Here is a 9,084-nt window from a genome sequence, read left to right as displayed (position 1 = left end):
TTTTAATTGTTTGATGAAACTTAATTTATGGAGCGATTGATTAAGGAATTAACGAAGGATTCGGAGAGGGGAACGTTAGAGGGTGCAATAGGTACGCAGAGGTGCAGAAGGTGCCCCTCAATCGTAGAAGGGGATCGGATCGGTCATTTTACCCCCTTAAGGGGTAACCTTCGTGCGTTTTGGAGTTTTTCTCAATATTCCAAATTAATACCCAGTTTTTCATTCACAAAAAAAACCAAAAAATGTAGCTTGCCTCTGGAGTTGGTGTTTCATAAGGAACTCAAAATTGGTTTTGATTTGAAACTTTTAAAAATATTGGAATGATTTATTAGGGCTACATTTTAGCCTCGATTTTTGTGCCGTTCGAAGCGTTAAATTTGTCGCCTTATTGAAGTTTTTAAGTGCTCAAACGAATGTCGAACAAAAACCGAGTTTGGAATTATTTTCTGGAGTATTCCTAATATTTGCGGCATGGCTTGGCGATAGATTTGTGTGTCCTAAGAGGCTTTGTTTCATTGAAACCAGAAGTTTTGTTGAGCTCCTGTTGAACAAAAACAAATTGAGATTAAACAATTGAAAACATCACCATCCAGCATCCACTAGATCTGTGGAGCGATATAGATAGTACTATGAAAAGACAAGAAGAAAAATGGTCACAATATGAAAAGACAAGCAGGTAACATTAGTTTGAGCAGTCGATAAAAGAGCGGGGAGAAAAGGCGAAGCGTGCGTAGATATTACCTACATATAGTAAGAATAAAATGTATTAACCTCCTTTTGCAAATAGGAAATAAAACGCAATCAACGCCTAAGTACCGATGAAGATAAGCGATTGTGTGTTTATCCGCAATTCTCACGTTCCTGGACACATCAGGGTGTTATCTTATAATCACCGCCATGAGCTGCAGTCGAACCAGTGCAACAGCATTACCCTCCTCGGATATAACAAAGACAGTCGGCGAGACACTATCGACGGCCACAATATGACCCTTGGCGGTGACAGCCAACCCGGTCAAAATATCCATAAACCTGATGGAAATCTTGAACATATAGTATGTGCCGCACTTAGAGAAGATCTGCATGCGAGAGCGTCCATTGCCGCGATCGCAGACAATGAAATTTCCATTGTGTTGGAAGACAGCCACTTTGCGGGGATAAAAAAGCTGGCCGTGCCGCTTGCCGGCATCGCCAAACTGGAACTTCAGGGCCCCCATTTTGTCGAATACAGCGATTCGGTGATTTTTCGAATCGGCAACAATGATCTCCCCGTCGATGCCCAGGCAAAAGCCATTCGGTGCATTTAATTGTCCATTGCCCGCACCCAGGCAGCCAAATTTACACCCGATTTGAGTAAAATATTGGACGAAGACGAGGTAATACTTTCTTTTCTTAGACCCGTACTGTATTCTCATTTACACAAAAGTCATACAAAAGATGGAAAAAGAAGGCTATGGACAGCTATAGATGTCTGGAGAACCATATTTCACATGGAAGCGGCATTTCTTGGCTAGATTTCAGCATAATTATACAAATTGTAAAGAAATATTATTCAGACATGAATTGTATCTAGAAAATTAGTTGATGTTTAAAACTCTTTTAATCTATTTTAATATATTTTTATATGTTTTTTTTCTTTTAATTTAAGGACAGTTTTTCGTTCAGATTGATTTTTATCTTCAAACTAAAAAAGTGATCTCCAAATGTCCACCCCTTGGTGATCATTCGCCAATCATTGCATCCACTAGATACAATATATCCTTCGTCAATTCACAAGTTATCGCTTGCAGCCCTGAGAGCCTCGACTATATCGTAGTTATTTCTACTAATGATTCGCGAGCGAGGCCGAGGACGAGGACGAGGCCTTTTCCATTTTGCTTTCGTTTTCATTTAAATTTTCAGCATTTATTATAATTTTATATTTCCGTCCGTTCCGCAGGCGGCGCATCATAAAAATCAAAACCGCAACACAACACAAAAAATGCACGAAAGAAAGAAGGAAATTTCAAGCATTGCTTCCTTTATGAGCGGCAGCCAGCCAGCCAGCCACAACATGAGATGGAGGGGTGTGCCCCATGCCCCATGTCTCCCCCTCCCCCTCTTAATGTTGTTTTTTCGTGTAAATTTATAATAACTTGCATAAATTAAGGCGTTTGCGCTTGCAGTTTGAAAGGGAAACTCACGTCCCAAAATGGAGGGGAAATCCAAATCCACCACACCAAAACCCACCGCAGCTGCGTGCAGAGGGGAAACTGAACGAACGAAGGACTGAACGAAAGTGTGTGCTCTCTCGGCAAGTCAACGACAGTGGCGATTCCCCAATGCCATTCGGGTTTTGTCCTTTGCTTGGGATGGGTCTTGGTTTCTTTTTTTTTTTTTCGGTTTTCGCATTTCCGTTTCCCATTGAATGCTGCCCAGTGGAAAACAGATATATATATAGATATATACGTACATATGATTAGCTGCAAAAAACCTATATGCCACATGTTGTTCAAGGGGAAGGCCCAACAACATTTATTTGCGGCACAAAACTAATGAGGGTCAGCATTTTTGACATCGGACATCGGACATCGAGACACGCCCACAGACTGCCAAAATGTCCTGCAGGGGACCGCTTTGACATTGAAGAATATTCGAATTTAAGTTATTTTTTTTTTTGGGTGCTTTAAATTTGCATTTAAATTTCCTGCTCTTCCTGTCTTCCGCTTTTCCTGTTTGCCTCCATTTCCAGCCTCCATCGCCAGCCTCCATCTTGGACTCTGCTTCCGCCTTAAATTATGCATCGAAATAGCAGCCCCACAAAAATGTTGGAGGTTTTACTCTCTCTCGCAAGTGAAAGTGAAATGAGTGAAAAGCGGCAGGACATGAAAGGAGCCAGAACCAGGCAGGCGAGGCGACTGTATGTTTGTGGGCGTGGCATACGCTGGCGAAGGGGAAGGGCAAGGGCAAGGGGGGGTATGTTCTTTTTTTTTCGCTTGTTCTTTTAGATTCCGGCCATCGCCATTCACATAAATTTGTTTTAATGCGCTTTTCTACTAGCAAATATTTGGCAGCAGTTATGTCTCTTTCTCTCTTCTGCTTTCGCCCCCTATCTCCGTCCCTCCATCTATCTATTTGTGGCCCTCCCCGCCCCCCTCCGCCCACGAGAAAAACATAAATCGAGCCAAGAATTTTGATAATGACACGCAGGCCTCTGCGATTTCCTCTGTAGGCAGGCTCTGTTTTTTTTTGTTGTTTTTGGTTTGTTTTGTTGCTGTTTTTGTGGCCTTTTGGCCCCGAAATTGTTTAATTAATTAGGGGGCAACATTTTAATTAGGCTTAAGTGCTCCCCCCCCAACACCCCACACCCCCGAACCACAGCTGTGCTTTGCATGCCCTGATGTCCTGGTCTTGAATCAGAATCAGTGGATACTGATAGCAGAACTCCTCGTTTTAATGAAGTCCAAACAGGAGGCACTGGCGAGTCTCAAGAAATTCTCCTCAAAGGAGCTGAAGCTGGAGCCGGAGGTGGTCTGCCCCAGATATTTCCTCTACAGGAGTTTCAAGCGAAAACAATTGCTAAAGTTTCTGGCAAATGTGAGTCCTTCAGTCATGTTTATGCAGCTTCAATCATCACGGAACCACAAGCCAGAAAAACCCACTGACCCACTGACTGATGGAGGGACTACCCCCTCCCCTCTCCCGCTTTCGCTCTTTCTCTCATTCTTTGGGGCATGCAAACAAAGGCGTGGACTTGCGGGAGTCGAAGACAATGCTCCGCATCTCTGTGTGTGTTTAGCGGTGTATCTATGAGTGTTCTATATGTATGTGTATTGGAGGAGTGTAGTGTGCATCTTCTTGGCCAAACAAGCAGCCAAACAATGTAGACAATTGCTTTTAGAGCGTTGACTGATGACAATCGCAATCACTTTGCCACCGCCCACTCAACCTAGATTTTCACGAGCCAGCGGAAAAGCAAACCAACCACACACACACACACACACACCCACACACACCAACACAGAGACAAACGAATGGCCAAGAGTTTTTGGCAGGCGATTCAATGCGGGATCCTTGCCCCATCGCTGGATGATGCACTCTCTATCACGTATCTCCCTCCCTCTCTATGCTTGCAACCGTCAGGTAGCATTTGCTCTGGTTCTCAATTTGTAGTTTTCGGCATGGATTACACATCCGTCTACCTATGTGCACCCTCCCCCCCCTCTCGACTGTGCACCGTGCACCGTGTGGCGCGCTTGTCGGCTTATAATTCAATTCGGAAGCACAGCAGATGCTTCTACTGCTGCTGCTCTCCTCTCCTCTCTCCCTTTCTGTGCATGTGTGGATACTGTTGCAGGTTGCACACTGACTTGTGCCCCAAATTGACTGACAAACTATACATCGCCATCCTGCCATCCTGCCATGTACCTTGTGCCATGTTGCAGATTGCATTAGCTACTACGATAGAGAGAAAGGGATCCGATACCCTCTCCCCTCTACCCCCGCCCTTGCCGCCTTTCGCCCTTAGCTTTGATTGTGTTATTTATACAAAGATTTGACTTCTATCTGTCGCTCTTACGGATACACAAGGCCTGCCTTGAGGGGAGAATTCCTTCTGTTTTTGCGATGCTTTTGACTTCTTTCTTTCCATCTACCTTTTCTGCATTACATCTACACAAATATTGAATGAAAACCGAGCTCTTTCCATCTCACAGATAGTTTCTTTGAGCGATTGTTGCCGTTTTGCAGATACATTCTTTGAGGGCACGGATATTGCCTCTGGCGGATACTTATCTGAATAAACCTTTTCTACGTCTATTATTTGTAGTCTACAGATCAAGCTTTGAACGTGGAATTCTCTCTGTTTTGCAGATACTTTTCGGGGGAAATTCCCTTGTAAAAAGTACTCCCCTTTGAAGTTGAGTTCTGGGGGTCTTTCGGGGTCAGAGGACACAGGGCATTCCCTTTTTTCAAACACTCCTTTCCATAAATTGGTTGAATATGAGATACTTTTGTCCCGTCTCCCGGTCTTTCGCTTTCAAGGGTATTCCATGTTCGAGAGCACACCCCCCTCACCCCCATCCCCACACAATAGTTGTCTCTCCACCTCTCTCTCTCCCTGTCTCCCTCTCTGTTCTGTTTGACACTCAATGCATGAGACGACTAGAATGAGTTCAAGTTTCGCTGTCAATCGCCAGGATTTAATGCTTCTTTTTCTTTTTTGTGGCCACAAGTGCCTCTGTCTCCTCTGTCTTCGGCTTTCTCCTCGCTCTGCTGTATGTTGTGGGGATTTTTATTGCGAAACAGCTGCCATCATAATTCAATATTTTACACTTGAATACACACGGAACAGAACTTGACAGCGAAGCGACAACAGCAACAACAGCCAGGCGACTCCGGCCAGGACTCGGCGAATGAAAATGTTTACACGCTGCTGAGCTTCTGAGCTGCTGAGAAGCATAGAAGTTTCAAGGCGGAAACTACAGGAACGGGGCGCCAGCACGTCTCCTCGGAGGTCCCTGGGAGCTGACCATAAGGAGAGCTCTGTGGCAGGCAGCAGCTGTGGCACACAAGTGGCCAGCAGAAGAAAGCAACAGGCAGGGCTCCAAGGTAACGGGGAGGCAAGGCCCACTTTACCACTTTCCCACTTTCCCACTTGGCCAACAGCCAAAGGACTTACCTGAGCCTCCACTTCATTGTCCTGCTGCTCCTTCCCACCCCCCCTCCTTCCTTGTGTCTCCTGCCCCTCTCTTGTGTATTTTGTAATATAATTAGCATATTGTAGTTAATTATTGCCACAGGGAGGCAGTCAGGCAGGCTGCCCCCAAAATCATGAGGTTTCCATGGCCAATGATGCCGCCCCCATGGCCACGGCTCATTTAACATAATGAAGGAGACTCCCTCCCCCCTGGGAACGGGATCCGACTGGGGTGCAGGAAGTTCAAATTCAAATTCAAATTCAATCAAACGTTTGCCACACGAAACCCAAATGCATGTTAAATGGTTTGCCACAAAAGCCAGAAATCAGACACCATCAAAAGCAGGAGCCGAAAGCCGGAGTTTGCAGCCGGAAAACCTGGAGTTTTGGCCTGATTTCAAGAAGGAAACTGCGCCAAAGGAGGAGCTGCAAAAGGAGTAGCCCAGGCTGCAGGACATGCCACAGTCCAGTCCTGGCCTCTCGTCTTCCTTTGAGTGGAGATTAGTTTTCGATTCGGTTTTGGTTTTGCTTTCGGTTCGGGGAATACTTGTAGATCGCTCTTTCGACACACACAAAACAGGAGAAAAGTCTTGCTATAAACAGGTGGAATATTCCCATCCACATTGAAGGCCGTCGCACAGGCAGAATCCTTAAATCCTCTGGTTAATTTTTAAACACTGCGAAACTTTATGGCTGCCGTCGCCGCCGTCTGTCTGTAATTTGTGCTTTCGTCTGGCATTTGGGCCGTGTCGTTGCTGGAAGGAGGCCATCATTTAGCTAAGAATATTACGCATACGCCGCGTATCACTTAAACTTTCGAAAGAAATTCCGTGGCACCGTTTAAAAATCATTTTAAAGTCGCATTACACACAAACATCGACTAAAATGGGTTCAACTTGGAGAAAAACAAAAAAAAAAGGAAAGCTAAACTTTTCCGAGGGCTTGCAGCGGCCTGCAGATACCCTGTAAATGCAGGCTCGAAAATATCGAATGGGGACCTTTGAAGATGTTGCAGGACCAACATTCATGCCCCCTCTGCAAAGGGTATGCCCCACAGCAAGAAAATTATATGGAACACCGAGGGGAAGGCACCCCCCCCCCCCCCCCCCCCCCCCCCCCCCCCCCCACCACTTATCAGTGGAAAGCCGCAGAAAGCAGCGAAAGTTTTCCCCGACTCGATAAGAGTTTTTTAATTTGTCTAAAAAGGTGCGAGTGCGAGGGCGGGGGCGGGGGCGGGGGTGAGGGTAGCCATGGAGGAGTAGGAATGTGGGCCAAGGTGGCAAGTGTGCGGGGCAGAAAGAGTGTTGAGCAGAGGAGTCGTCGTCGTGTGCAGGGGCGTGACTCTTGTTTCGAGAGGCGTTCAACTTTTTAGGCATCGTCCTCGTCCTCGTAATTTATGCACAATGAAAGCGTTTGGGATTAAGGACATACACACCCCTCAAATGGGGGGGGGCCAGAGATGTGGCAGACAGGTGTGGCAGGCAGCAGCCAGCAGCCAGCAGCCAGAAACCGGAAAATTAGCGGAAAGCGTCAAAAGCGTTCCCCAAACGGCAGTGTCGCGCTGCGGCATGCCACCAAACTAACCTTTTGGATCGTTGGCTCTTTTAGCCACAGGCTTTGACTTTTTTCGAGAAAAACAACAACATTTACGAGTACTAACTGGTGTGCAAATGAGAGGCGCAGTGTATGGCTTATTGTTGCTGCTGCTGTTGCCATTTCTCGTGCTGCCAACAAATAAGCCGCAGGGTCCTTGTGTTTTTGTGTCTTTCTGTCTTTCGTGCTGTAGTTTGTCTATCTCTCTGTAGCTCTCTCTCGCTCTGGCTCTGTGGCTCTGTGGCTTTTGGCCTGGTCCACACAGTTCGTAATTACCTGGACTTTTGGCTATAATACAGAACACGTTGTTTGGCTGCTGCCGCCGCCGCTGCTGCTGCTGCTGCTGCTGCTGCTGCTGCTGCCTCGAGGCCCCAAACGACACGAATGGTGCTCCATTTCGGGGCATGATAACTTTGTCCTTAAACTTGGTAAAAGCGAAACGACTAAAGGGGGACGCTGGGCCAGGGATAATGCGGGTATTTGTTGCCTCTCAAAGGTAGTTTCTGCGGTGGAAAACACTTTGATTAAGTTGCAAGTTTAGTTCGAGTTGCTCAAAATGCAATTTGCCATTGAAACATGTTTGATGAAAGCGAAGCAGATGATTCGGGGCTGGTCTATGAATTGATTAAGGGCTGAAAGTGCTTCTATAGATTGGTTTACGATGGGGCTGGGAAGCCCTCACTTTGAGTTTTGATGGAACCGAGGAGAGCTGCTGCACGCCGCGCGATTTGGTAAGGGATCAAAGCGCGTCTTTCTGCTTTCCTGCTTTGATTGAAGCCTCATTTTGGCCTTATTTGTGACTCGTTTCTCTTTGTTTTTCCCCGACTTTTCGTATCCCCAAAGCATTCCATATTCGTTGTTGCTTCACTTTAAAATGTACTTACAAAAATTCTTCTTCCATTTAGAATTTTTGTATTTTTTTTTGAGCCGGTTTCCCCCCTCCCCCCCCCCCCCCCACCGTTTAAACGTTTAATTTGAATTTGTTTTTCTTTGGGATTTTTCTTTGCTTTGCTTTGTTTTTCTTGGTTATGGTTTTTTGTCATGCATATTGAAACGCGTTGCCCCACCCCCTCCCCCCTGCCCCTGCTGGGATAGCGACCCTTAAGTAGCCCTTGTCTTTGGTTTTTTTTGTTTGTTATTTTTTTGGTTTATTTTCTGGTTTTTGCGCCTGTGGCTTTGAGTGGAGCTTAAAATTGGATTTACGTTTGTCGGTGCCTCTCTTTCTAATCTCTCCCCCCCTCACCCCTCACCCCCTCACCCTTCTCTCCGTCTGTTACTACCTTTCTCTCTCTCTTTTACCTTCAACACACACACACACAGACCACACAGACACACCACTTGTAAAACTGTCACTTTAATAAATTTTTCTTTTGGTTTTTTCTTGCCTTTTTTTTGCTTGTTGGTATTTGGTTTTTGTTTTTGTTTTTGTTGCTTTGTGGCACGTTTTAATTGCTCCTTGCAGCAGCAGCAGCAGCAGCAGCTGGTGGCTATTTTCTCTCTCTCTATCTCTCTCTCTGTGGGTCTCTCTGTCTCTGTCTGCTCTTCTCCTCTGTCTCACTCAATGGAGTGGCATCACGTTGTTGCTGCTGTTTCAGTATTTTTAGACGTGCCACAAATCTCAAAAAGTCCAAAAACAAAAAAGAAACCAGACTGCAGCGGCATTTTGATACCCTGTAAAAACTAGAAAAGCCACAAATTACCAAAGTTTTCTCTTGATTTTCAGGACAAGCCATTCTGCACTCCCGATGGCCACAAATTTCGGCGATCCATGAGGTAATAGGACTACGAATCAGTGCGAACAGTCGAATACCTCTCTC

The 9,084-nt window shown here is 45.8% G+C and overlaps 1 long non-coding RNA gene across 1 annotated transcript; it reads left to right on the top strand.

Annotated features, from left to right (window-relative positions):
* Nucleotides 1–372: 372 nt before the first annotated feature.
* On the top strand, nucleotides 373–1,566 carry LOC117186592. Its single transcript, XR_004471586.1, has 3 exons — nucleotides 373–726; nucleotides 788–1,373; nucleotides 1,435–1,566. It is a non-coding gene; the product is annotated as an uncharacterized LOC117186592 (long non-coding RNA).
* Nucleotides 1,567–9,084: the final 7,518 nt, after the last annotated feature.

Source organism: Drosophila miranda, chromosome XR (assembly GCF_003369915.1).
Source record: "Drosophila miranda strain MSH22 chromosome XR, D.miranda_PacBio2.1, whole genome shotgun sequence".
Classification (NCBI taxonomy): Eukaryota; Metazoa; Arthropoda; class Insecta; order Diptera; family Drosophilidae; genus Drosophila; species Drosophila miranda.
Note: the sequence above shows the minus strand (reverse complement) of the source record. Positions and strands in the feature narration are given on the sequence as shown.